The sequence below is a fragment of the Sturnus vulgaris genome, chromosome 3, assembly GCF_052056855.1.
Source record: "Sturnus vulgaris isolate bStuVul1 chromosome 3, bStuVul1.hap1, whole genome shotgun sequence".
NCBI lineage: Eukaryota > Metazoa > Chordata > Aves > Passeriformes > Sturnidae > Sturnus > Sturnus vulgaris.
This window is the reverse complement of record NC_142245.1, coordinates 48,638,542-48,666,262: the sequence shown is the minus strand read 5'-3', so window position 1 is coordinate 48,666,262 and position 27,721 is coordinate 48,638,542. Positions and strand designations below refer to the sequence as shown.

The following is a 27,721-nucleotide window of genomic DNA, read 5'->3' as shown; positions in this document are numbered from 1 at the left end:
ATTGAATTCCACTCTGAAATTATACCAGGTATCATTTTTTCATCACTACATTGCTTCAGGGTGACTACCTATATATAATTTGCTTTGATAATTTATCATACCTCAAAGAAACAGAGAGCACTTGTAATTAAATTGCCCAGTTACATGGCCATATGGTCTATGTAATTCTTTTTTTGAAGCTGCATTATCTAAACTGCAAAGTACAAATTTACTTATGCTGCAGTTATGAGAGAGGCTGTAGATTAAATGAGATGAAATCACAGCTCAAAATTAATGATTTATACATTTTTAAACTAAAAGTTGGATAAATTAAATTAATGTTTTATCACAGGTGAACAATCAAAAGGAAGCCAATTATTTAGGATATCTTTACTTACATGTTTTAAAATTTACCTCTTGTGCCGTACGTGTGACTTCTGTACAGGTACCTTATGAGTCTCAGCTGCAGCATTGTAACACCGCCTCTTAACTGTTTTCCACATCTATTTTTGTTTTGTTGTGATCTTCCAATTTTTTTTTCAGGGTTAGGATAGTCATAATTAAAATAATAACTGAAATCTACTTTCTTTTCTGAGTCTGATTTTATTTTGGAGTTTCTTCTCTCCTGTATAAGCTGATGCATGAAAGCTAGTTTAGATATAAAACTGCTGATTTTCAAAATCACAAAGTTTTTATGCGTACTAATCATATTTGAAACACTCTAATTACTAGAATATTTATTGCCTCAAAAATGCACAGGTTCTTTGGCACTTTAAGACACTCATTACCTTTGTAGACCTTTCTTATTCAGGAACAAAAATTTGTGCATAGTACTGTAGCAGGATTTCTGCATAGAAATACTATTCCTAAAAATTAAACTGACACTTTACAAATTAGAAACAAAGTCTGTTTATTCTATTGGGCATCAAGTATTTATAAACAAGATGAAAAATTGCTTCTTTTAAAAGTTACTAACAGTGGTTTAAATCTTCTCTTTTTCTTTTGTTTTTTTCTGAGGATGATGGTCTCACTAAAATAATTATTTAGTGACAATTATCTTCATCAATAACAACACATATACAAATTTCAGATTACAACTAGATATTGGATTTTGGTAGTTAGGAAATTGAACCAGATGAGACCTCTATGGTTCATTGCATATAGTTTGATGTTTAAATACATGTTTATTACATTTTATGTCATTTTTAAACTAGTTTTCACTCACCATTACTGTTGGAAGACATCTCAGAACTAATTTCTGTGATTAGAAACTTATTTTTGCTTTACTGCAGAGCGTTGCCTACTACTGGGACTGATTCTGACAAAGATTAACTGAAATGAGTAGGTGTTTTGCTTGGAGAAGGGCTGATGATTAAACTTCAAAATATGTAATGCATTAGGAAGCTCCCAAACTGAGATCTCAACTGGTGGGAGTTTTTATGGTTCCATTACTACAGCTCTTTTAAACACACAACCCTGAGTTAACTGTTGATGGACCTGAATCATCATTCAGCCGTGCCGTGCCTTAGCCTGCTCCCTGCCGCAGGTTTCTTTTGCAGGTCAGCACAACCTAGCTTGGCTGCCCAGCTTCACTTAGCCCCAGCATTGCTGCTGTTGCCAGTAAATTACGCTTTCCTTTCTTCCACACTCTCAGTCAATGTGCAGCTGAGTGCTAAGGCTTCTTTGCAGTCCTGTCTCCACACAAAACCTGCACAATTCCAATTTGCATTCTGGTCTCCTGCCCATCAGTAGCAGATGACAGCCATACAGAGGAATTGAGACGTGACTCATATGTGTCACTATTCTCCATGATATTATGGGTTGCACAATGCTTATCTCCAGCTGAACAGGTGGCACTGGGCTTTACTAGAAGTGTGCAATTTTAAAAATTATTAAAAACTTTAATCTGATTAATGTATACAACACTGTATACATGGACCTCAGAAGATTTGACGAAGAGGTGAATTTTGAAGAAAAGGCAACCTCTGACATAAGTGGTAGGAAGAATGGCTTTTCAATTTTTTTTGTTTTTAAACAAATCCTACTAGTTGAAGTCCCATAACTGTCTTTAAGGATTACTGGAAGAAAACATTCCTTTGGAGCCATTTTTCTTACCATTTGTGATCGCATAAGTTTCATGCAGTCAATAAATTTACTGCTTAATGTTTGTTTGTTCTGTAGGGCATTGGGACCATGACCAGGTCTTCACTGAGCAATGGGACTGGCAAATAAGACATGAAAAAAGGATTGTGGATCCTGAGCTGTAAAATCCAGTCAAATCAGGAATTTGTTAACAGTGGAGTAATGAAACCTGTTTCTCATGTGTCTCAAGGCTGGTGTTTCCAGTGGATTCCCTCATGTGTCATAAAGGTGAGATAAGATCCATCTTCATTCTTCCTTTTCATAAGGGACACTACTGTCAGCCCAGACACTTATTTTCTGAAAAAGTTCTGAAGAGAAACCTATCTATCTGAAACTGTTCAACGGGCTCTGGGGCTGTAGCTGACAATGTAGAATGAGCACAAACACCTGCAGGCTGTGCAGTCAGCAACCTTGCACCTTTGGAAGACTCCCTATAAGGACAGAGCTACTAAAGATCAGTAAAAGAACCTGATTTGAAAACAAATTATGATGTCTTCTGGATGAAGGTTTTTCCCTTTGAAAAGGCAGAAAATACAATGCACGTGCATTGCCTGGCAATTCAGGCGTTAGCAATGCTAAAGATACAGATGACACTGTGGAAGTCTAACACATTTTCTATGTGAGGATAAAAGTGAGAGGGTTGCTGGTACAGCTCCACTGCTGCTGGGAAGTGCCAAAGTGTTAATGCAGAGTCCTGGTGTGACCACTGGTACCTCAATATACAGAATCACAAAATCACAGAGGGGGTCAGGTTGGGAGGGACCACAGGGGGTCATCTGGTCCAACCTCCCTGCTCAAGCAGAGTCATCCTAGAGCACATGGCACAGGATTGTGTCCAGACTCTCCTCGAATATCACTAGGAAGGAGACTTCACAACCTCTCTGGGCAACCTGTTCCAGTGGTCAGTCACTTGCGTAGTATAGACATTCTTCCTCATGTTCAGGTGAAACTTCCCAAGCACTAGCTTGGGCAAATGAAACTGATAAAGGATCTGGAGCACAAGTCCTACAAGGAGCAGGTGAGGGAGCTAGGGTTGTTTAGTCTGGAGAAATGGAGGTTTATCACACTTTACAACTACTTTCAATGAGGCTGTAGAAAGATGAGGATTGATCTCTTTTCCCAGCTAACAGGTGATAAAGTAAGAGGAAATGGCTTCAAGTTGCACCAGTGTAGGTTTAAATTGGATATTAGGAAAGATTTATTCAGTGAAAGGGTCATCAAGGATTTGAACAGGCTGCCCATGGAAGTGACAGAATCACTTTCCCTTGAAGTTCAAAAAAATGTGTAGATCTGGTGCTTATGGACAAGGTTTAATGCTGGAGTTGCGAGTGATAGTTAACAGTTGGACTCAGTGATCTAAGAGGTCTTTTCCAACCTGTACAATTCTATGATCCTTGCTCTTAGGGATACACTGTTCTTGAGCTTGAATATTGACTAGCTCTCTTGGAACCATCTTCCATGCAAGGCCAGTTCCCATGGGATTCTTCCAAGAAGGTAGCTGAAAATTAGCTCTCCTGAAGTGCACGGTTGCATTCGTACTTGCTGCCCTCCCTCCTCCATGCAAGATACTGAATCTCATGGCTGCTGTAGCCAAGGCTGCCCCCAACCCTCACATCTGCAACAAAGCCTTCCCTGTTTGTTAGTACATGGTCGAACAGCTCACCATTACTCGTTTTTTCCTCCACCACCTGTGTCAGGAAGTTGTGGCCAACACTTTCCAGAAACCTCCTGGGCTGTTTGTGCTTTGCCATGTTGTTCCTCCAGCAGATGTCAGGGTGGTTGAAGTCCTTCACAAGAACTGTGACTTTGTGGCTGCTTCCAGCTGTCTGTAAAAGACCTCATCTACTTCCTCCCTGTGATCAGATGGCCTGCAGCAAACACACAGTGTCACCCTGACCAGTCTGCTCTTTAAACCCAGCCTATAAACTCTTGACTTGCTCATCATCCACCCAAGACAGAGCTCGATTCAATCCAAGTGTTGCTTTGTTGCATAGAGGGCAACTCCAGCATTGCCCTTCGCTGGTCTGTGTTTCCTGAAGGGTGTGTGGCCCTTCACACAAGATAGAGCAGCTCTGAACGATGACAGATAGCCCTGTGCTTTAAATGCCAAAGGAGCCATAGCTACACTAGAATTCATAATTTGCCCCACTGTTGTTAGCAACAGAAAGGTTTTGCTGGAAAAATTAAAATTAACATGGACACAGTCTGGTAGAATTGTATTCCTTCTGGTTTTGAGAATGATGTAAATTCTCTTTAAAGGATAGACTTACAACATCAAATATTCAGAGAGGTTCTTAGCATTAAAAATAAATACACATCGGTGCACAATGCATACAAAAGAATTAGTTAGCTGACATTTATAGTATATATGCGATTATGTGAACTTGAATGAGCAAATTCAGGTGCATGTGTATAATGAAAATGTTTTTAAAAAGCTTGGCCTCCTGTCTGTCCTCTTCTCCAGGGAATGCAATGGTGTATGTGGAAAAAGCTAGGCTGTTACTAAACAGTGGGAAAATTGCTTTTGAAACTTGTGCTTGCAAAAAATGTTTTTCCTTTATGTGCAAATCAATTTGCTTTTGGGGGTGCAAGGATGCAGAAAACTGGTTTTTTCTTCAAATGAAAATTTTTAAAAATGTGCTTCTGTAGCAGACTAATTAGTTTGCTATCTAAAATGTTTTGTTTCATGCCTGATTTCTTTTCTAAATATATAAATACCAGCTAGTGTTTTAAAGCTTCTGTAACTGTGAATGGCTCTGCTGTCCCTCACTGCAAGCTACATTTTTATTACTTCTTCCCAAGAAATTTATTTTGCTGACATAGGCCCTAATCCAGTAAAGTGTTAAAACATATGCTTAATTTTAAGTGAGTTGAATAAAGCCAACAAAACTTTCCTATACCTAAATCTAAGTACAAATTTGTGTTTGGCTTAGCTGGGGTTATAGTTTCTGGGTTATGATCTAGAGGGCTTTGTGTGTTTTGCAGAATGGATGCCCTCCTGAAGGAAGAACAGAGTTTTCTGGAGTTTTAAGGTATTTTGTTATTTATCAGAAAATCTTGAGATGAAAAAAGTGCCAACAAGTGAACACTAAAATTTTTGGACATGAACGCACTCCTTTAAATATGTATGTCATGCATCTCCTAACAAACTTCCCACAATTTCCTCTTCTTCGTCTAGTGACAATGTAATAGCTGAAAACAGTTGCAGTGGTAGCTAATTGTTTTCACAAATGATCACCTTCTTTTCTGCATTTCTTTTCCTAGTTGTACCAAGAATTTTACCTTGGAAAAGAGATGACCTTTATTCATGCTAGTGAGTGGATGATTTGGAAGTTTAGTATTTCTTAATCTTTTGTTCTGTGATATTGAAACATTTTTAATGGTGGGTGCACACAAGTAATATTTTCCCACAGAAAGGGTGAAACCACAGGAGATGATGAGTGAAACGCAGCTCAATTTGGAACTTAAAAGTCACGCAAGTAGAACAGGAACTTGAGGATTCTGATGCAGTAGCTAGAGGACAACTGGTTACATTGAGAAATTTATTCCCAAAATTTTCACTTCTGCTGGCAATCTCACAGGCCCAGTGGACCTGGAATAAGCTGCCTTCTCCTTACAAAGGCTTGCATGAGACCCAGAAGGAAACAAACTGGTACAGTGCATATTTAAGCTCACATGATTGATTGTTTTGTTACACCAGTGAGTTTTCCACTCAAAAGAGGATCCAATACCCTCATCTTCAAAATTGACTTTGTCTAATACCTACCAGCATTAGAAAGCTCTGAGTTGCTTTTTTTTTTTTTATGTGGGGTGCCTTAAAGGCTTTGTGTGTTTCATTTGTTCCATGCAAGCTGTCAAGTACTGCAGCTGAAGAGAAGAAAGAATGCAGAGAATTTGTACTAAGCTTTAATTTTCCTTAATAGCAGGCACAGGATTTGTTCAGAGAATTTTATTATTGGGTGATAAGTTAAGGTAATTACAGCGGTGGAGCAGAAAGCCAGAAGAAGACAGAGAAATCTAATACTATGAAACATTTAGGTTTAGAGATTATTTTTTAAAACATACTAGGCAACCTACAAACAGCCTCCTGCACATTTAGGGAAACTTAAACACAATATAATTATTGCACCTTGTGTGTTAACATATATAATAAGATCAAGTATCTTGCAGTTTGCACTCTCTCTTTTCACATTTACAAAATGTGTAAAGGGAAGGGATTTGGCTGAAGTCACTGAGGCAGAAGAGGTTAAAATCAGTAGCTAGAGAAAGAAAGAGCTGTAAGACATCCTGCAAGGGTTTTTACTATGAAAACATTCATGCCTGATTTGTATCTGGAACAGGTAAGTCATTTGTTTCGACTTCAAGGTAGGTTTCCTGTCTCAACTCGGCAAGTTATACCTGTCCAGAAACACTAAAACCCATTCTTTGTCTCAGGTTTCAACACAGCATAAAGTTTAAGCAAGTGATTGAAAGGTATTTGAATAAAGATAGACTTTATCAAGAGACTAAAGGTGTCTTGCTGATCAAAACACTAGAGACATGTAGGAACTATATACCAGTAATATAATAATCCTTTAAAAAGTGGAAATAATTTTAATCATTATTTTCTACTTCATTTCCCACAAAGCATAGTAAACAGTGGATTTGGGAATAAACATAATCTGTGTTTCTCCTGAAGTATCTTGAAGCCTCAAATGGCCTTGGCTTTTTATATTTTATGTCATTGAATTATCATAAAATAGTTTTATAAGAAAGGTTTATGGTAGCAATAAGTATTACTAAATTTGTCTCCCTGGTAGCTACTGACTCAACTGTATGTCACATGAACATATGAGCTTTTATTCACACATTTTTAATTCTCTTATTTAGAGCACTGAAAGATGTGTCAAAGATGCACTTCTCCCTACTTACTCAAAAGATTGTTTTAATATGACTGTCTTTCCCAGTTTTAAAACAATTATTGAAAAAACCCTTCAGAATTGCTTTGGATAGACAAGATATTTTCCTTCAAGTGTAAACATTCTCCTAAGACGCTCATGATCAATATAAAGAAGTGTGGGATTTTTAATGCATTAAAAAAGTCTTACCAAGTCTCAAAACATGCTATTTCTGTCATTTTAATCCATAGACTACAATAATGCTCCACTAAACACAAGTCCCTATCCTTTTACAACTGAAAAGCCCGGGTAGGCTGTCTGTCCTCAAAATCTCAATGGATTTTCCTTCAGCAAAGGCCTTATCCGAACCTTGTGAAGCTGCTAGAACTCATGAACCACTAAGGCACTTCTTAATCACATCCTTATCGCAAATGTCATGTTTGCGCTCCACTCCCAAATAGATGAGCTGTTAGGAAGTGAAAAAGCTGGTGCTATCTTGAAGAAAGGATAGCAGCAACCTGGAAAAGAAGGGAGTCTCAACAGTAATACCAGGAGTTGTTTGTGTTCTGCAGATTGCAAAGAAAAACATCAGAGAACAAGAGCTGGTAACTTCCACACGGAATAGGAGAAGTACAATGAATTTCTATGTTTCCGTGACATGATATTAATTCAAATTCTAATTGTTTTTGTAGGAGATGCTGTGGTTGCAACCTCAGGCTAGGAACTTGCAAGGAGTGTCCTTGGCCAGTGAATGCTACTTCTGTTTTTATCACACTTCCAATAGAAGGACAGACCTCCTTTCTAGAAGAACAAAAAAAAATTGCCAGGTGAATGTTCAAAGGAAAAGTGTCTTTAAAGCTGCCAATGTCGCCTTCTTCTGCTGTGGAAGACAACTTTTAAACTCAGTTTCAGAAATAACGATGCAGTTTGTTGTGGATTATAACTGGACTCCTCCTCTTATCTTTTCTAAAGAGCATTCTCAGGAAATTTCAGCATCAGAATTGTCATTAGCAAGCTGATGAAATTGACTGTATTTTGTAGAAATAGCTTTTCTGTCCAAGGTGTTTAGAATAATTCCCCAAACATATTCAAAATTTCGTTTTCTAGCAGGGAAAAATACAAACAGTCTGATGAAGGTTTAAAAAACATGACCTCATATCTTCTACGGCAAAAAGAGTGGTAATCTCTAAAATCTTCAGGGAAAGAAGCAAGGCCGGTGCCTCACTGATGACTAAGCTTTGATTTGCACCATGGTAAGAGTTACACACAGAATGCACTATTAGATAGATCTGCCCAGTTCTTGTTTCAGATACACAGGAAAACAGTTCATTTCCGAATCTCACTGCAAAAACCTAATTTCCTAAATAGTTGTTCTTTGATTTTGTAAAGGTGCTAAAAACTGATTCAAAATTAGCTGCTATAGGAGAAGAGCAACTTTAGCTACTTTAGCAGGCTCAGAGAGATGTGGTGTAGGGAGCCTAGAAAAGGAGGGGAGGGACAGTGCTGCTCACTCACATGATCCCAGTGCTTAAGCATTGCAGTAAATTCTGCTGATAGCACAGTGAGAAGTGGTCTCACTTTCCTGGGGTAAATCCCCGTTTTAGCAAGTGTAGGCAAAAGGGTCAAATACTTAACTTGGCATTAAACTTAGCAAAATAAACTGAGTTTCTTGCACACAAAACATATTCATATAAGTACATTATCCTATCTGTCTGAAAGGTCAGGAATGGCTTAATGACATTTGAAGCAGTTGTGCCGGAAGAGCTGAAGAGCAGGGTGCTTGAGCAATGACCAGGCAGACCATGAATTGTCTATAGCACAGGTGGCAAAAGAGAAAGCTTTGATTAATGTACCCGACACTTAGAGTGTGGCAACCCCTGGTACAGCTGTGACCTGATGTTCCCACTGCATCTTCTTTCTCGCTGCCCCATTACCCATTTTTGCAATGGACTGTAATAATCTCTGTCTCAGTTTGGAGAAACACAATTTTGTTTATAAGAAACAAACAGATTTCAGTGACTCTCAACCCTGTATAAGCTTGACACAAGATAGGCTGAGTAATAAGGTTTGGACACATGCGTTTCATACTCCATGCTGCCGATGTACAAAAGAACAGACTTCTCTGTTGCAGTTTATGAAAACAACTGATTCTTACTGGAATATATATACATACATACACACACATGCCCCCACCCTTATATTTCCGTTTTGTGAAGGAAAAAAAGCTGTCTTCCTCTTCCCCTTTTTTCTGTTTTTTCCCCCTCATAGCATAACAACTCACTATTAGACTTCTTGGTATTCTCTCTCTCCCTGCCTTCTCCAAGCAGTCAATCCTTGCAGTTCCCTGGGGATTCTGACAGCTTTAACTAAATGTAGTTGAGAGGGAATTTTTCACTTGTTAATGCTTTAATTTGGGAAGGGCATTTCCAATCATTTCTGCAAATATCGGTTGTTTCAGCGGCAAGGTTGACTTTATTTCTTGTAATTGAACACTTAGCCTAAATTGTCACGAGTAATTTAGTTCCTACCTACAGCATGCTAGACTTTTTATTAGTTCATGCCATTCACTGTTGCAATTGTTAATTGGCCAGCCTAAGAGCTGAGGTCTTGCAAAGAAAGCGCAGCTCTCTTGTCACACCACCGAAATGAATAGCGCAAGGGATAGTTTTGAGGTTTGAGATGATTATGGCCTGGCCATTTTCTACAACCTTTCACACACTGGGATGTGCTGGAAATCACTGATGCCTCTGGGAATTGAGGTGGTGGAGAAAATCTTTGTTGATTCCAGCCCAGTCCTACTGTATGAGAAAAGCTGAAAACTTCAGCACATCCCATTCCTTGCCAGGTCCCATTCTAGGCTGCAGGATTTCAGGCAGTTTTCCTCTGCTATCTGTGTCTGACTGTACTTGTCAGAGTAAGATGATACAAGAATGGATGGATGGACTATTGTTAGACAACATGGACAGCACCTGCTCACTGCAGGGAGGAAGAAGGAGGATTCAAGAGATGCAGGAAGAAAGCAAATACAGGAAGAATAAAGAGTAGATATTGTAAGGTGTCACAACCCCTAAACTCAACTGATTTACTGGATGATTTTACAATACCATGAGAAAGTTGTCTTTTCATTGAAGCTGAAACTTCTCAAATTACAGAAATACAAAGACTTACTTGGATACCCCAAGTATTAAATTAAAAATTAAAGATGTCTCTCGTGGACTGGGTGCTGGTGGAGCTGAGAGGGGAAGAGGGATTCATCAGCATACCGGGCCCTGTTCGCCTGGCGGCATTTTTGGGAGATGATTAGTCAGCGCTCTACCTCAGAGGGATGATGGAAATCACGTACTTTGCGTAAAGCGGAGTAAGCGCTCCCATTTCTGACAGAAAGCGCCTGGCAATTCCCTCGAAACAACCGTTTTGGAGACAAGCGGGGCGGGGGGAGGGGGGCTTAATTAATATTAATTCTCTGAGATTTTCCCCCCCTTGCTGCCCTTCCTTCCCCAGCCCTTTGAGACCCTGTTCGCTTTCCAGGAGGGCAGCCCACCTTCCCGCCACCGCCGCTTCCCCCTCTCCCTCCTCTGGCGCCGGGCCAGGCAGAGCGGCGGCGGCAGGGCAGGAAGGGGCTGCCGTGCGCTCCCGCGCATCCCGGTGTCCCGCCGGCGCCCCGGGAGCGCCGAGGTGCCGCCCCTCTCTCGCTGCCGCTCCCGCCCCGCCCTGAGGCGGAGCCGGCGGAGGCGCCGCCCGCGCTGCCCCCGCCCCGGCGCCCATTGGCGCGCGGCGCATCCCCGTTAGCGCTCGCGGCACACTCTCGCGATGCTGGGGCCGCCGCCGCCATATTGTCGCTCTATTTTGATTCGGAGCGCAGCGAGCGCGGGGGGAGGGGGCCGGGAGCGGCGCGCGGCCCCAGCGGCGGCTCCGGCTGAGCGGGAGCGGCGCCGCCACAGACACCGCACGCACACCCTCACACACCCCCACCCACCCCGCCCCGCCCCGCCCGCCGCCGCGGCAGCACGGACCCCGCTGCCTTCCTTCCTCCTACTCCTCCTTCCTCCTCCGCCTCCTCCCCCCGCGGAGCGGAACGGCGGCGGCGGGAGGCTGCGGAGCGGGTCGGGTCGGCGGGGTCCCCCCTGCCGGGCGGAGGCGGCGGCGGCGCTGGTGGCGGTAGTAGCGGCGGTAGTGGCGGTGGCTGCTGCTGCCGTGGTGGTGGGGGAGGCGGCGGCGGCGGAGGAGGAGGAGGAGGAGGAGAAGCGGCAGCAGGGTAAGGCTGACCCCGCCGAGGCGGGCCTGGTGGCGGCTCCCCAGGCCGGTTTCCTGGTCTCAGCCCCGAGGGGCTGCAGGGAGAGGCGCGGGGGGGCGGGGGGCCCGGGGCTCCCGCGGCCGCTCAGCGCGCCCCGGACTGTGCCAGCGTGAGGAAGACAGGGAAGGCCTGTGCGAGGGGAGGGAGCAGCCCCGGCACCCCGGTCGTGCCGGCGTGCTGGGGCGGGGTGGGAGAGCGGCGACGGGAAGAGACGGGAAGCCTCCGCGCAGCGGGGCGTTCAGCGGGAGATGGAAACTTATTTTCCTTCGCGAGTCGCTGGAGCTTCCCGAGGCGGGGAGGGATCGGGGGGCTGCGGCTGCTCGGGGAGGGGCGGGAGCTGCCAGCGGGCTCGCCTGGCTGCGGGAAGGAGGGGGAGAGAGAGAGAGGGAGAGTGAGAGGGAGGGGCTGGCCCGGCGCCTGGCAGGTGACAGGTGTGAGTGCGCTGGGCGAGACTCCGCCATTTGAGGATGAGTACCCGAGCGTCTGAGGTGTGAGATTTTGGTGCCCCGTGCCTTTGCGGGGGCTGGCTGGGCTCGATTCCATATATAGTATATTTGGAACGTTGGTTTCCATTATTCGAGTCAATTTAATTGTCGAGTAGAAATTCTTGAAATGATTCTGATAAGAGGGGTTTTGCAGAGAGGAGATGCATGTTGCTTCTCATTTTCTTCCCTTTTTCTGTTTTGTCCCTCTGAGAGACGTGGAAACGCTTTGCGGAGGTGTGTAGTACTCTGTCTCATTCATTGGAAGGCTCGTTTGAGAAGTCTGAATGCTCAGTCCGGTTAGATGTAGGCAGGGCCTTCAGAACAGAAACCCAGTGCTCTTTGTGCTGTGCCTGGTGGCTCAGCAGGGCCTGGTTTGTTCCCAAGACCTGTGGGCGTTTCTGTATTAATGATAGGAAGCACATAGATAAAAAAGGAATTTCCAAAGGGATGCCTCTTAGTAAAGAGTGGGTTTCAGGTGTGGTTTTCTAGTCATAAGTTTAGGATATCTGATACAGACTTGATAAAGCAGTTTCTGAAGTTCATCTGTAGAATGCTGAAAATGGTGCTGCATATAATTTTCAATACAGTAACATATGCCTTCTACACATCAACATAAGTCAAAGTCTTTATCTTAGAGTGTTCAAATTAGTTAATGTCATGGTTTTACCCACCAAAATGGTACTGTTCATGCAGTACTGTATAAGGAGGGCCAATGATGCTGTAGCACTAGCGTTATATTCACAATTGGCTGAAATCAGGAATAATTTTCAGCTTAGCTATTGATTTGCTTATAATTAGGCACTTGTGTTTCACATGCATATTTCAGTTATTTGTTTACCTATACTGCTGTAATTGGGTTTTGTCAAACTCCAGAATTCTGATACCTGCTTTTGGCAAGAGGGAAGTTCCACTGACACATTAGGAGAGACATGTCATCAGCTTCAGCGAGTTCATCTCTCCATTTTGTATGAAAATCTCAGTCAATTGTGACTGTGAGCCACATGTTAAACTTGGGGATGCTTAACTGTGGATAGTACCTTGGTTTGTGCTGCAGCAGAATGAGCTCTCAGTTGAGTCTCAATTTCTTGTAAAGACTGAGAAGACCTGAGTGTTTTTTCTCATGTTGCTTTACAGCGGAGAGAGCCTGCAACGGGCAAGAGGTAAGGAAGATGGTTGGGGGAGGTACTCAGTCTGGGTCATCCCAATTTTGTGTATAAGAGATACTTGATAAAGCACCATCCCTATCATTACATGTGGGGGCAGTGCCATCTTGCTATGCTGTGCTATGCTACCCTTGCTTATGCCAGCTTTTCAAGGCTTTGTGAAATGCACCATTATCTTTCTCAATATAAGAGAAGTCAAAGGGTTCTTCTCTCTTCCTTTATATCTGCTGATATGATAATAGAATTCTTGAAAATGGGCACTCTTCCTATGATAGCATCCTGGTAGAAAACTCTTTTTCCAGCAGTGACAGAAGAAGATAGTGGTTTTCTGCACCGTGGCATTGCTTTGAAGGCCAAGGTCTTGTGTTGTTTTGTAATGGTTTTTGGTGTTATAGGTAACTGGTATGTTTTTTGAGTCTTGTAGAATTAAACCTGTCATTTGTTGGAGAGATTATTCCCAGCAAAAAACCCCATAATTTTAATTTTTTTCCTTTTTTTGCTAGGCAACTTAAAGAGCTATTGGCAAACAATTTCTTTTTGCAACAGGATGGATAGTACCAGAGTTTTATATTTCAAAGCAGACACTTGCAAGTGCTGCCTCCTTATCATGATCTCCATGGTTGGAAACACTGGAAGAAATAAGTTGGTCAGATGTGGCCTCAAGTTTATGAAATGACTGTAAATTTAGGACTGTGGGATCAGGCTGATCTTTTCTGAACTGCTGCAAGTGGAATGCTGAACGATGTTACTGTTGGTGCTTTTACAGAAAACAGAACAAAAATTCCAGTGATTCAGAACTGGATTTTTTAAAAGCTGTATTCAAAACTCAAATATTTAAATGTTTGACATGAAAGGTAACTTTTTTACCACGAATGTATACAGTGATTCAAGTTGGGTTTTTCTCACTTCATTGGTGTAGTAGGTTATCTCAATTGGGTAAGTGTGTGCTTTCTGTTTCAAGGAGGAGAAATGCTGCTGGATGCTCTAAGGCATCTTGAGCCCTGCTTAGCAACCTGGTCTGGTTTGGATTCCACATATTTAAATACAACTGTGAAAGCAGAAAAGCTGTCAGATGTGCAGTTGGATAATATTTTTTTATAAACTTCAATGTCATCAGGGGTTTTTCAGTATAATAGTTGTTTCAGTTTCACCCTCTCTTGAGAATGCTTACCAAAAAAATCACAGGCATAATATTGATGCTTTCCCTGACAGAAGTTTTTTGTGGACCTTTATCCTGATTATAATAAAATTAGAGATTTATTTTTATTGAACTGATCAGCAGGTACAATTCTCAGTCAAGAAATGACTGCGAATGCTATACAGATATTTACTGAGTTTTCTGGTTACTGTTACACTGCCTTTAGGTGGTGTTCCTTAATTGATGGAATTGGATTCTAGTGAAACCAAGTGAAATAACTTGACGTAAGTAAAGTTAAAAGATCTTTGTGTGTAGGGGTTTTTGTGTACCCTGATATTCTTGGAGCATCATGTTGCTGAATGAATGGCATCACTTGAGATATTATTGTTGCCATAGGTGCAGTTAAGGTGTAGTTAAATAGTTAATATTTTTAGAACGTATTAGGGTTTTTTTGCTGGTTGCAAGAAGTCAAGCATACTTTGGTAATGTGCTAAATAAATTGGAAGTTAATACCTAATCAGAGAATTTTACCAGAAAAATACTTTTTTTTTGTTTGAAATATGCATTCTACTCTTAGAAAAATGCTATGTGGAATCAATTTTTGTAGCAATGTGCAAAATGTGTAGCTCTTTCCTATTCTAAGCACAGATGAAGATCAGATTTCGCTGTCTTTAAAGATGAGTGGTTTAAAACTCCTTCAGATCATGGTTGTACTATGAACAGAATTTAACTTTTCCATTATTTAAAAATCTGTGTTTCAGCACGGATTTAAACTTTGTGCCTCCATTAGTGTTTAAAAAAGCATTAACTTAGGAATACTCTGTGGCAGAAGAAAACTGTAGGTTGTATATATGAGTTTTTAAAAAATGATCACGCAAGTAACTAGGACTGTTACACCTATTAGTCATGACATTGTTAGGTTTGCTAGAATTTGCCAAAAATGGGACAAAGCCACTTTATATGCTCACTGCTTTGATGATTAACTTAAGGTAGATTACCACTTAAATGCAAAGTATCTTATGCTTGTTCCAAAATTAATCAAATGTGGTGCGATGTGGTACTGGCTAGCTGGTCTTCTGGGGCTGCTGATGAAAAAGACAGAATTCCTCATGCTTTTACTCTCATTGAAAGCATGAATTCAAGTTACTTTTTTCTACAAAACTGCCAGTTTTTGCAAAATTTGTAGGACCCTTTTTATCTGTGCGATTTTACATGTCTTTTAAAATGCACTTAAAAGTGATCAGAAGATGAAAATAGTTATTAAAAGGACAAACAAAACACATAAATGTCGTTTCTTGCTAGAAATTTTTTTTTTTGCATTTTGGGAGTTCAGAATCAGCTTTTCTCTTGTGGATAAAATGTTGAGATGCACCTATTTTCTGTGGTTTGTTTTTTTTTTTTTTAATAAATAGTTGCTGGTTTTGTCTATTTGTGTAGTGTATAAACTGCCTTTAATTTGCTTTTCTAAAGTCACAAATTCTTGAGCAATCATATTTTATTTAATCTTGTGTCTCAGTAAATTTTGAGCTCATCAGAATTTCAGCAGAGAAATTAGCCAAGGGACAAGGTGTGAAAGATTTTACATTATAATAATGTTGAACAAAAGTTAAACTTGTTAAAGTTGATGACTTCATTAAGATCATCTCTTTAGAGAAAAGTTTTGCATTAATTTACCAGTTACAGGTAACTTAGCTGCTCGTTGTCTGTGGGGTAAGAACCAAGTCTGAAGTGCTCTACTCTTTTCTTCACTCAGTAGTTAGAGGACATGAGAGGTTAAGTATATTGTGGCCAGTGCTTGGAAGAGAGTGGTAAGATAATAGGCTTCTGGGATAGAGGTGGAATGCGACTAATTGGAACACAGGGGCACTGCTGAGACAGAGAGAAAATCTGTGGGAAACAGGACTATATTACTTTTGCTGTTTCTGGGACCCTGAACAAAAATGACATTAAAATAGGTTCTTAAGAAGATGAAAACTGAAGGAAAAAAAAAAAAGTTTGGTCATATTGTTGCTTCTACTCATTACAGAGCCTCTTGAACTGTGCCTGCTCTTGTGTTTGTGTGGGTCTGATTCAGGAGTGCCCAGACTGACACAGTGTGTGAAGCAGCACAGAGCAAGAATGTGCATGAGTAAGGGAGGAGTTACATAAGTACGTAAGACATACATGTTTTTCTCAAAATACACTATCAGGAACATTATTCTATTGTTACATCATATATAGTTGCAGTTTCTTTAGATAATGTGACTTATATCTTGGTTGCATACTGGTAGTTTAATTCAGTCATATCTTTGTGGGCTGTTGCATGCAATGGTACATTTGATGTACTCCCAGATCTAACTAATTTATTTGTGAAGGTGAGACATGGTAGTATCAAATTCTTTTAGTAAGTCCGAAATTATTTGCTTTTAAAATATAGATTTATTACAAACTAAAGATTTTATGGAGTTTTGAAATAAGTATTTGCCTGGTACACCTCCATTTTGTCCATAATGCTAGTAGAAATGGATAAGAAATCACTGGCAGATGGGAAATACTCTTTAAGAGCAACCTTTTAATTTCATTTGCTGCAGCCTGTCTTTATTGTTCAAGAATATGCTTTCCTGTTATCAGGTATTTTCCATCAATGACTTGTAGAAAGATCAAGCATAAATATGTTTAGGCAGTAGCTCTTGAGGCTGTCAAAGCTAGGGCTTTAGAATGCATTTTTCAAAGGAAATTGCACTGTGTATAAAAATCTCTTGCTGAGCCATCCGTTTATCAATGTGTTCTCAGAATGTCTTTTTTAAGAGGGTAAATGAAACTAAAAAATTGCAGTAAGTTTCAAAATTTTACTACGCCACAGACATTAGTTACTGATCTGATGCTTCAGAAGCTGTGAATGACATGTACATTCAGATAAATAATTTCTTTTCTTGAAGCTGTTTGGATTGTGGAAATCAATTTCTGTTTTGTACTGAAGGCTACAAATGCAGAAGTCTTTCTTTGTATAAGTCCTAAGCCTGATTTCCCCAGGTAGAAAAAAATTAACTGTTTCACTTATATATAGGGAAAAAAGCACGCAATTAAAGAAATATTTAAGTTGTATAGTGTAATTATATGTTTTGTCAATTCATGTTGTGTTTGAACTCTTAAGAACTGAAGTCTCCCCTCTCTGTGTCCATGCTGTGCTACACATCTCTTTTTGCAGTACTCTCCTGTCTTTTTACAGCATTCATAGTTTTTTTGTTTGTTATTTCTATTAACTTTTTTCTTTACTCTTTGAAAAATCTGTGCCATGCAGAATTTATCTCCTTCAGTCACTTTACTGACATCCTATCATATTTGTAGGTGAGCTAGAAAAGAGAAAATCTGGGCATTCATATCCTCTCCATTTACCTTTCTTTGGCATGCTGATCTATACTTTATAGCTGAAGCATTAGTGCCCTCTTGTTTATACTTCACTTTGTCGTTCTTTTTTGTTCTAATCTTTCTTGGATACCTTTCTTAGGAGACCCATTCAGCACTTGTAATTTCATTCCCATTTTGTCTCTTCTTCAGAGTATCATTGCTAAGTTTGCCCCTGCTTCATTTAGGCTTTCCTGAGAGAATGATAGGGGAAAAAAAAAAGCTCTTGAGTTCTGTATCTGAATTAAAAATTAGTATGAATGTATGTGTAAAAAAGATTGCTAAAGGATCAGTTTTTGTTCCTCTACACGAAGCACATTTTGTTCTTTCTTTTCCATGTGTAAAGTGCAATACTTTTTTTTGTTCCTCTTCCACATCATCTGGCAAAGGAGAATAAAATAAATTGTAGGCAGCAGGTGAAAGCTTTCGTTTGGATTGTGGAAATTCCTGTTCTTTCCAGTCTCTTGTGTCTAGCAGGTGATCTGTTAAGCAGCAAGGTTCAGAGAAAATACCCATTATTTGTTTCTTCTTTTCCCCTGCATGAGGCTGAAAACCCCTGTGGTTTCCAGGTCTAAAGGAAAATACAGTTTTTGTTATTAGTGCTTTCATATATACGCTGTGGAGGAGAAAGATCTGTTTGACAATGTGGTATCTTCACTGTTCTGATGGTGTTGGTCTTTCAAAGCTGGGAAAGGTACCAGCATGGCTGCATGATTTTGGTTGGATGGAAGAGTGTCATCCTTCCATAATGCAGCAGTCTGCATTCAGAGATTGCTGGTGTAGTGCAGTTATGTGTGCAGAATGGTGGTATTTTTCTGGAAGAGCTGCCACACTGAGTGAATAGTTTTGGTTTATTGATACAAAAATATGCCTTTGCTGCCATGAAAGGAATGCTTTCGCTATTTTGTCAGTATTCTGCATAAATTAATTGCTTTTGAAGTAATTAATATAACAAAACAGCTTTGAGATGGAGGTTTAGAACAAAAAAATGGAAGAACACAAGTGTTTGTGAGCATCAGGGGCCGTTGATATTTTGCTGTGACTGAACAGGGAAGATTGCTTTCACTGACACAAACAGCTGGTCCCTTGTTCTGGTCTCATCTGTCTGTGAGGCATGGCAGTTTCTGTATGGGTGGTTAGAAAATTACCCAGATTACTATTTAACTTAGGTGATCTCGTGGGCTGAGACTAACTCCTGCATGCCAAGGAGCTGCTGGATCAGTCTGGCAGGCTCCTGTAACTTCACACTGAGGGGGTTGTTTTGCGCTACATCAGTGGCAGGGCCATCCTTCTCTAAGTTCACTGGTATGGTTTTAGTATGAGCCCACAAATAGGTTTTTCTGTAAATCTGAGATGTGGTAGAAAACCCAGAAGAATAGATATATAGAGGAAATAAGAGTCAGTCTGGTATTGTGGATGATGAAAGCCCTTCATGTAACTGTAGACCTGAGAGTGGTCCTGTGAGAGAGAAGCAGGAAGATCAGTTCAAGGAGCTATCCCTATGCACTGTGGCACTGCAGCTATTTACAGAGTCACCAACTGAAATACTGAAATGGTGTAAATTAAAAGCTAGCCCTTGAAAAAGTAGAACTAACTTAATTAGTTGAACTTACTTCACCACGGAACCCACGTATGTAAATTCTACCACTGTGCAAAATCTTCACTAGTGACGTACCCGGGTGAAAGGTGGTAACAGCAATTTTTCTCCTCTTATGTGGACATAATCAAGGAGTCTTAAATGCTTTCAACAACTGTATTTTGATTAGCTTTAAGTGATGGTGCCTACAAGAATCTTAGCAGTCTTCTCTTTGTCAATAAGAAAGTTTTTTCTAAGGTTTTCTGATCTTTAAATGCTGTAGTCCAGTTTTACAGTGCAGTAGGAAATTCAGATTCTACTGAAACTTTTGAAAGTGTGGCTAATAGGTAAGTATAAATGCAATGAGTTATGTAAACTATGGAAAGAGATTGAGAGAAAAGGTGAAGCACTCTTGAGGAAAAATGTGGTTAAACTAGGATAGTAAAACAGATATTTTGTAATGATGTTCATATTTCACCTGTGTACTGCAAGGGAGCATTATTGGTGGCCTAGAGTTGGAGCCTTTTGTAACCTTTAATGGTTATAAAACTAGTGAATCTCTTAAATTATAATCCTCTATTCAAACATATTAATGAATACTTCATTTAAAGATGAGCAAGTTAAAACTGGTGTGTAAATATTCTCTCTCTTTCAGTTACAAAGTCCACTCAGAATCTGCAACTCAGCAGTTGTTGCTAATCTAGCCTCCATGTTCAGATTCTAGGCTGGCAGATACCAACAAGTTCTTCAAGATAAAGTTTAGGCTGTAATTTCTTTAATGTTTTGTTAGTTGTGTTTATTATATTGGTTTTGTGTGATTTCTTATGGGTTTTGCTTGTCAGTAGTTTTGCTGTGACAAAGAGAGTATGTTAAAGTCAAAGTACCACCTAATGGAGTTAGCAGAGTTGATGGGGCTACAGGCTTCCTTCCTGTTCAAACTGGCCAAAAGAACAGGCCAAAATGAAGCTTATGTTTTTTCAGTGCAGAGCCAGGGGCAGCTCTCTGGAATGTTTTTTCCACTCCCCATCAATGAGTGGGGAAATTCTTGCCAACGCAAATGAGATTGAGACCTGCAACTTGCCTCAACATAATGTAGTTTATGCTGGGAGGAATACTTAACCTAGAAAAATATTCAGAGTTATACTAGCATGGGATCTTGTTAGTTAAAAAAAAAATTGTCTTCATGTTTGAAGTTTTTAAAAGTCTTGGACAAAACAGTATTTCAGCATTGTCTGTGTGACTTCAAGCTGCTGCCTGTTTGTGATAAGGGCAAGTCATCACCTTACACTGTCATATCAATGAATGCTACAGAATGCCTGCAGTGACTGCACAGACTGTCAAAATTCACTGGTTTCGAAAGCCCTTTCTCATTTTGTGTTTTACTATTGTCACTTTCTCTGGCTTTTGTAGCTTTGTTTTCTGGTATATATGGATTGACTGGGATTTTGAATTGATTTAGGAGAAGCCTAGCAGTGCAGCTTTGTTAGCCTTGTGAACTTAAGAATTTGTTGTGATTCATTTATCATCTTTTCTGAACCTCTTGTGAGAATGAAATTCTGTGTAATTGGAAAGAATAGTTCTTAGTTTGTTATTTATTTATTGGGGAAAATGGTGGTGATATCACAAAATTAGAGCATGAGGGGTTTTTTTATACTTTGGTTCTTGCCAATTCCTCTGAAAAGTCCCCATATGCATTTTTAAATTATGCCTGCCTGTAACCTATGGCTTATTATTTTTGCAGGACAAGCATTAGAAAACTGGGATGAGTGAAAAATTGAATTCTTGTGAAACACAGAGCCAAATAGTTACAAATCCTTTGCTGCTTTATCTGTGTGACACTGTTAATTTTATCTTTCAAAAGTCGGTCTACTTCTATTAACAGGCCTCTTATCTTTGTTGCAAATGCAAGAAATGTATTAGTATGTCAAAGCTGAGAAGAGCTGTCTGAATTAGCAGAGTTGCTTTTTCACCATGCACTTGTTTAATATTTATTTTTATAAAATGGGTTCTCAGCTTTCTTTAGTTTCCTGAAAATACGCAGTATCTGGCTATATCTTTGGTTAGAAGATAAACATTAAAGGTTTAACAGTTCTTCTTAATTGTACGTACTTTATATTTTTTTTCTTAATAAAAGGCTGTCAGCTGGTATCAATATCCAGAAAATATATCCAGACAATATCCAGAGAACACCGTGGAAAGTCAAAATCTGAGTAGAAACGGTTTATTTCTGCCCTTTTCTTCTGCTTCTCTGTCCACAGTTGACAGGGAGGGCCTGGAATAGGGATCACAGGAGGACAAACTCTTAGTTACAAGTCCTCTGGATTTTTTAACGTGAATTTTAGTCTAGTGTTAAACTTAACTGCTGCTGTGGGACTCTTTTTTTCTTCCCAAGTGATGTGACAAAGTGGAAGAGGCTTGCAAGACTAAAAGCTCTTTACTTGCCTGGTGCGGTGAGACATCTTTTCTATTCTATCTCAGCTTTCTTGTTACTTTGCCTTTTTCAGAGCAGGTTACTTACTTAGGTAATTTTTTCCTTTGAGTAGCTAGTTGTCTTGTTAGAATGTATCTGTTGTCATGGTTCTTGTAAAGATTTTTAGTTTAAGGTAGGAAAAAAGTAAATTATAGGTTACTTTGTAAAAGGGCTAGTGATCGTATTTTAAAGGTTGTAACAACAGGAAACAATAGGTACTGAGAAGCTGTGAATGCTGGACGCATTTCAGCTCTTTCTGGCTTTCACCTTCCCTTTCCTTGTTAATCTCCTTCCCCCAATCCTGTGTGGAGTTAAATGCAGAAAAAATGATCGGTGGTATTAGTCCCTTACATAACAGCGAATGCAGTGATCACATTTGTCTTTGCTTAACAAAAGGATGGAGAACAGCTAGTACTCTTTTCTCATGTTTCACTATGAACTCAAGGAAGAAACCTAGAAAAAATAGCAATTAAAAAAATTACATATTATCAGTTCCTTGATGGGAAATCTATATCTTATTCTAGAAGAAGATAAATATGGGAAGCTAACTGGGAGCTAGAGGAATAGCTGCTTAGATGTCTGTCTGTTACTTTTCTCTACTTGTGCATCAGATAGGGCCTTGGAAGAAAAGCAGTAGGAAAACCGAGTTGTATGGGCACCACCAGTATTATTTCTATTTGACTCATGCCTAGCAGTGTCTGTTACCTCATCTTGGTGTTGATGGAGGGATTTTTCCCAGGTTATTGGATGGATTTTTGTTTATTTTCTGCTACTACGAATTTGGCAGAAAATAAGTGGAAACTAGAGGCTTCCTCCCAAATATTGCAGTAGTGCTCTTGGGTTTGTCCTTATATGTGTTGATTTGGGAGCTAATAGAGAAGAGAAAACAACAACTAGTTTTCCATGACCACACTTCACCCTTTCTTTTCCCCCTTTTTCCTGGCAGCTGTCAAAAGTCCTCCACCATTACCCCAGGGATTTCTGCCAGCGCAGTTTCACAGGTGAAGATAACTGCAGATACAAAGTAAAGCTCTGTTAGCCTAAAACTATGGGAGCCCAGCTGTGAGTCTCTTCCTAATATGGACACTCTTTGTATCCAAGGATCTCAATCGCCCTTCTAGACGAGAAGATTGTCAGAAAAGGGGAGTTCTGTGGCCATTTTTTTGCTTATCATACTCTGTTAAATAGCTAAAGGTATTTTCTTCCCTAACTCTTGGTGTGAGGTTCTCTCTTGGTGTTGTCCTACCAGTCTTTCTGAAACGTCTCCACTGCCTTTCTTTTCAGGTGCCATGTTTTGACAGAGTTGTTTCCAATTATAGCTGCTACCAATAGAAGGAAGTGGTTTGCTGTTATTTACCCTTTGTATTGCTTCTCTAGAACTTGTATGTTTCCTCCTTAGTCTTATCCTACAGGCCTACATTGTTGCTTGTTTGTAACAGCTGCCAGAAACAGCTTTGTGTGATTTGGCTAGTTTTTTTAACTTTTTAAATGTTTATTCTAGTACTAAGGTAATGTAAAATCAGAAAAGTCTGATTAAGTGTTGAGTAAAAGCTTGATTTTTCTCCCCCCTCCAAAATTGTCCTTAGGAAATGTTAAGGGTGTGATTTGTAAATCAGTGTAAGTTGACTGCTTCTTTCTCTGTATTTACCCGGGCATTCATCTGACTCAAAGCTAAAGTAGCAGAAAATTAACACAACATTATTCCCTGTCCCGATTTTGCTCCATGAACTGGCTTGTTGCAGAATCAGATGAGTGCCAGAATTGGGCACTCACAGGAGGGGAGTGAAAGGGGGAATACATGCCTGGGAACAGGAGGAATGACAGTGGCAGTATTGAGTTGTTTTGGAACGGCATTTTAAGGAGTGGCTGAAATACCCAACCTTACTGTCATTAAAATATTATGAGTAAATGATATATTAGTAAACAATATAAATCCTTGATTAAGATGAAAAAGGAATTTATTTTTTTGCCAGTCTGGCTTCCAGTAGGTATTTACACAAATACTGGATTTACCAGTGGCACCTCCCCCATCAATTAAAGAAATTGTTTGAGTTTTGTAAAGGGAGGAAGAATGGAAAAGAATATACTGAGCCAGCCCAGAAGTAAAGGAAAGTATTCAGTCAGCCCAGAAGTAAAAGTGTTTGTGAGACACAATCCTCTGTGCTTCTTGATCAGGAGAGAATATGATGAGGGTTGCTGGGAAATTAAATCAAATCTCAAAGTTCATGAAATAAACTGGGATGTTTCGCAAGGTGAGTCACACAGCATAAATGAGAAGGAAGTAGATGTTGCCCTTTAGTTACTTGGTTTGTCATTAGGGAACAGGAGGGGGAAGTTGGAGCTTGTGGTACTTTGCTGCTTAGTTATCTAACAACATATTCCCTGGCCCAGATGCTTCAGATTTTTCATTCTGCTTGTGTCTGTTTCTGTGGGAAATAGGACCACGGGGCTTTCTAAGCAGTACCCAAGTGTCTGATAGTGAGCACACATTTTACTGTTTTGACTCTTCCGTAGTGATAGGTGATATCATTATACTGGGAAGGGTGCAAGTGTTTTCAAAATGATCAGTGTACTTCCAAGGAGTGGGTGGATATTTTTCTGTGCTCATTAGCATCTTTCCACCTACCCACCTCTACGGATTGGGAGTTAAACATAAGAAATTTTAGCATTGTGGAGTGTGCAGGACAAGGTGTTAGTGGTCATGCCAGAGGAAAGAGTTGCATTTGATGCTTCCTTGAGGCTTTTCCTACTGCCCCAGTTTCACATATAATTGCAAAAACTTTTAAGCATGGCAAAACGAAATAAGAAGAGTTTATTTTGGATTAGAAGCCTAGCAAGAAAAATTCAAGAAATTTTCCTTAATAATTTTAGTTATTTTCTCAGGAAAATATGGGTGAAATTAAGTACAGCAATGTGCAAAACTGAAGATCTGTTCTATTTGATTATCAAGCATATCTTCTAATTGTATGTTTGGTTATTACTGTATCTTTGAGCTTGCTGTTCTCAAAAGATGACCCCTATGAATAAACTCTTGGGTGGAGATATCCCCAAATCCTTAAAATAACCAAAACTGTTTGCCTCTGTTAGAACAAATCTGCTTTATATTTCATTAAAATAAGAGAAGCATATGACTGATTGCATTAGCCAATCATTTTCTATGTAATCAAAATTTTATCTTAGCAAAAAATTATTTTCTTTCACTTCTGCCTTTCAGTTTGATACACTGTGACACGTATACATTTTAGTATAGTGACTTTGTTTTCTGGTTTGAAGTGTAGTTATGAGTATTTTGAAATTATTATTAACTGTAATGAAACATTTTGATTGAAGCCACTCTTGAGCAAAAAGAAATATGGTCTGTGTGAATGGTGTAAAGACAGACAAGAGACTATTTTCTTTGAAAAGCTGGAGAGCCTAACTTTCTGCCTGGATATTCTGAACAAATTGGTTTTCAATTAGGCTTAAATAATTCATTGAATCTTTTAATTGAATTTCTTCACTTTTTAAATGAGTGAAAGGAAATGGTAGTTTTTTGTCCACCAGTATTTTAACCTTTTTTTTTTTTTAAGAAGCCTGATTGGCACAGATGTTCATAAGGGAGAATTTTTTTTATTTCTTTAATTTTTCTTCAGCTGTTAGGGATAGTGATGTTGTAAGTATCTTTGCTCTGTAAGGGACCATGATTATAGCTTTCAGATACTTGATTTTTATCTTTAATGTCATGCATAAAAAGCAGGCTTTTTTTTTTTATTGGTGCAAATAGCGAGTGAGGAACATGAGTCTGTGTATGTGTGGGGAAGTGTTCTCTGATAATGCGTTCTGAATTTTTTACTCTTCTTTTCTTGGTTAGGATCAAGTGCGTTTACTTTTTACCTTGACAAAAAAAGGAACTTTCTTGTTTTTGTTATCCCCTACATGCAAAATGCATCCTACAGCTTCATGTAGGTAGCCGTTTTCTCTTGGCAGCTTAGACTTAAAGAGAGATTTAAGATGCTGGAAGTTGCTGGAATTAGAGGGGGAGAGCCTTAGCTTTGAGTCTCATTAAGTTGGTATCTTACATTTTGAGGTTGATAAAAGTTTTATCAGCAGCCAGTACAACTTACCTTTCAAGAGCAGATATAATTGCTAAGAACTGGATCAGCAAGTCATTGCAGACAGGCATATGGACTTCCATATTGAGCATATTGTGGTTTTATATTATACTTGGTAGGATTTATATCAATATAAGTTAAAGGAATTCAACAGATGGTAGTCAAAACCTGTTTGTAGTAGGCATTGTTGACTCATCTGTTCCTTTCCAAAGATCTTCTGGGTATCTGCTATGTGAGATTTTTTTTCTCATTAGTTGGTTGTTTCTGAGGACCTGAGTGTCCTACAAGAGAATCTGCACTGTGATCTTTCTATACCTGTTTTTAACATTTTCTTCCAACTTACAGACCCAGACCTATTTCACATTACATCTTTACCTGGTTTGGTCTTGTTGACCATGGCAAGGTTGCTCTTTAACAGATGAGAGATTAGACAAAAGATGATATAGGATAATTAAAGTGTTGGTTTCTGAATATATATTTTTTGTTCACTGGTAGGATGTGCATGAAGAAATGACAGGGATAAGTGGGAGAAAAAACACTCTTCCAACTCCAGTGGTTTTGCAATGAGCTGCATGGTGCTGCCCAGTATTGAAGTCAGAATTTCAATATTCTTAAAACACAATCTTTCATCCTTCAAGGCTGAAGAACATATTTGACATAATTGCAGTTATTTTGAATGAAACAAAGTGAAAGAAAGGATAAGAAATTGTACTGATAAGAATTTCTTTCTTCTTCCAGACTTTCTTCTGAAGTCTTCCAGAAAACCAGAGCCTATTTATATGTGGTCATCTGTATTCATGACTATTTCTTACTTTTAAAACTGAAATTCCAAATACTTTGAGTCAGCTTCATGCTACTGATGACTACAATTAATCTAAAATGACATTTGTCATAAAGTTAAAAATGCTAAACTACCCAACTGAATGTTTGGTGTTCTGAAGGGTTTTCACAATTGAGTGATGAATTACCAATCTATGCTAATGCATCACCATGGCACTGTGGTGGAAGTTGTTATTTTTATGAATTACCAGGTAACTGTACAACTCAGTTACTGTGTTTATGCTTCATGCCTTACTTCACTTGCAGCTTCATGAGACTTAATTCAAATTTGAAGGAATTTAATGAACAGATAGATTGGTTTTCTATTCTTTTACCAGACATGGGTATTAGCACAGTTGCTAATAATGGAGTAGTTTGTTTCAGCTCCTTGGAGATGCACTGAAAGTTTGAAATCAAATATGTGTGATCTTTACTTCATATTAATGCAGTCCTTCAGACTATATTTTTCTTGCAAAGGGATTCAAGACCAAGAATGCTAGAAGGTACCTAAAGTCAGCTAAGAGTTTTATTTTCAAAGGCCCAAGTGTCTTTAAATGTGTGTGTGAAAATGGTGAACTTGAGAAACCAACTTTTTATGGTTTCTGTAAGCAATATTGAAATGTTTCGTTTTGTTGATGGTAACAGTAGATGGCTTTATTTATAACTAGCAATATATGCTAGTTGTCTTTCAGAGTTCAGCAGTCATTGTGCTTGTTCCTGTCACTGGAAGTAATACAGTGCCAGTCTAAGAATTCCCTCCTAACAAAGGAGGGAACAAACAAAGGAAGTGCATCTTCCCCTACACTTGGACTTGTATTGGCACTTCCCAGGTACCTCTTCTAACCAGCTCCATTTTCTACAGACAAATTCAGGCTGCCCCTTACCTGCCAGATAATCACTTTCTGTTCACCTAGTAAAAGGACTTCACCTTTTCAATGTCCAGTGAGCAGCAGATCCAGAGAAGTTTTTGTGTTGGAGAGAGTAAAGCTCTTCCGGCAGGTGGCAGCAGCAACCTGTTGAGCCGGGCTGGCTTGGACTGGCTTGGAGGTGTGAGGGCACGGAAAAATGACTGGTAAATGATAAACAGATGAAGAAACTTCACTGAAGGTAGCTTGCTAGCTTTTGATAGATAATGCCCCGTTAAACGATTTTTCTCAGGCCTTTGTACAACAAGATGTGCAGGACGCTTGCCAAAAGAGCTCTGGAGTGGTGTTTAGAAAGGAAGCCCCTCTGAGTTACAGCAGGCTGCTGTTGTTTGCTCAGCTACTCACTGTAGGGTCTTCTGAGGAAGTAGATTAGTTTA

General features: G+C 39.6%; 1 protein-coding gene and 1 long non-coding RNA gene across 3 annotated transcripts in view; both read left to right on the top strand.

The window, feature by feature from the left end:
• The first annotated feature begins 2,178 nt into the window (after nt 1-2,178).
• Nucleotides 2,179-10,156, top strand: LOC148224324 (uncharacterized). The gene is made up of 3 exons (XR_015802861.1): nt 2,179-2,349; nt 5,107-5,153; nt 7,691-10,156. It is a non-coding gene; the product is annotated as an uncharacterized LOC148224324 (long non-coding RNA).
• A 982-nt stretch (nt 10,157-11,138) lies between these two features.
• The window catches only part of TAB2 (TGF-beta activated kinase 1 (MAP3K7) binding protein 2), a 59,325-nt gene continuing 42,742 nt past the window's right edge, over nt 11,139-27,721 (top strand). The window contains exons 1-2 of one of the 2 annotated variants that reach the window (XM_088161580.1): nt 11,701-12,011; nt 12,912-12,937. The gene's annotated coding sequence lies outside the window, so the exon portion shown is untranslated. Of the gene's footprint in view, nt 11,254-11,700; nt 12,012-12,911; nt 12,938-27,721 lie in introns of those variants that run through there. The other variant, XM_014885201.2, reaches the window with a different exon arrangement.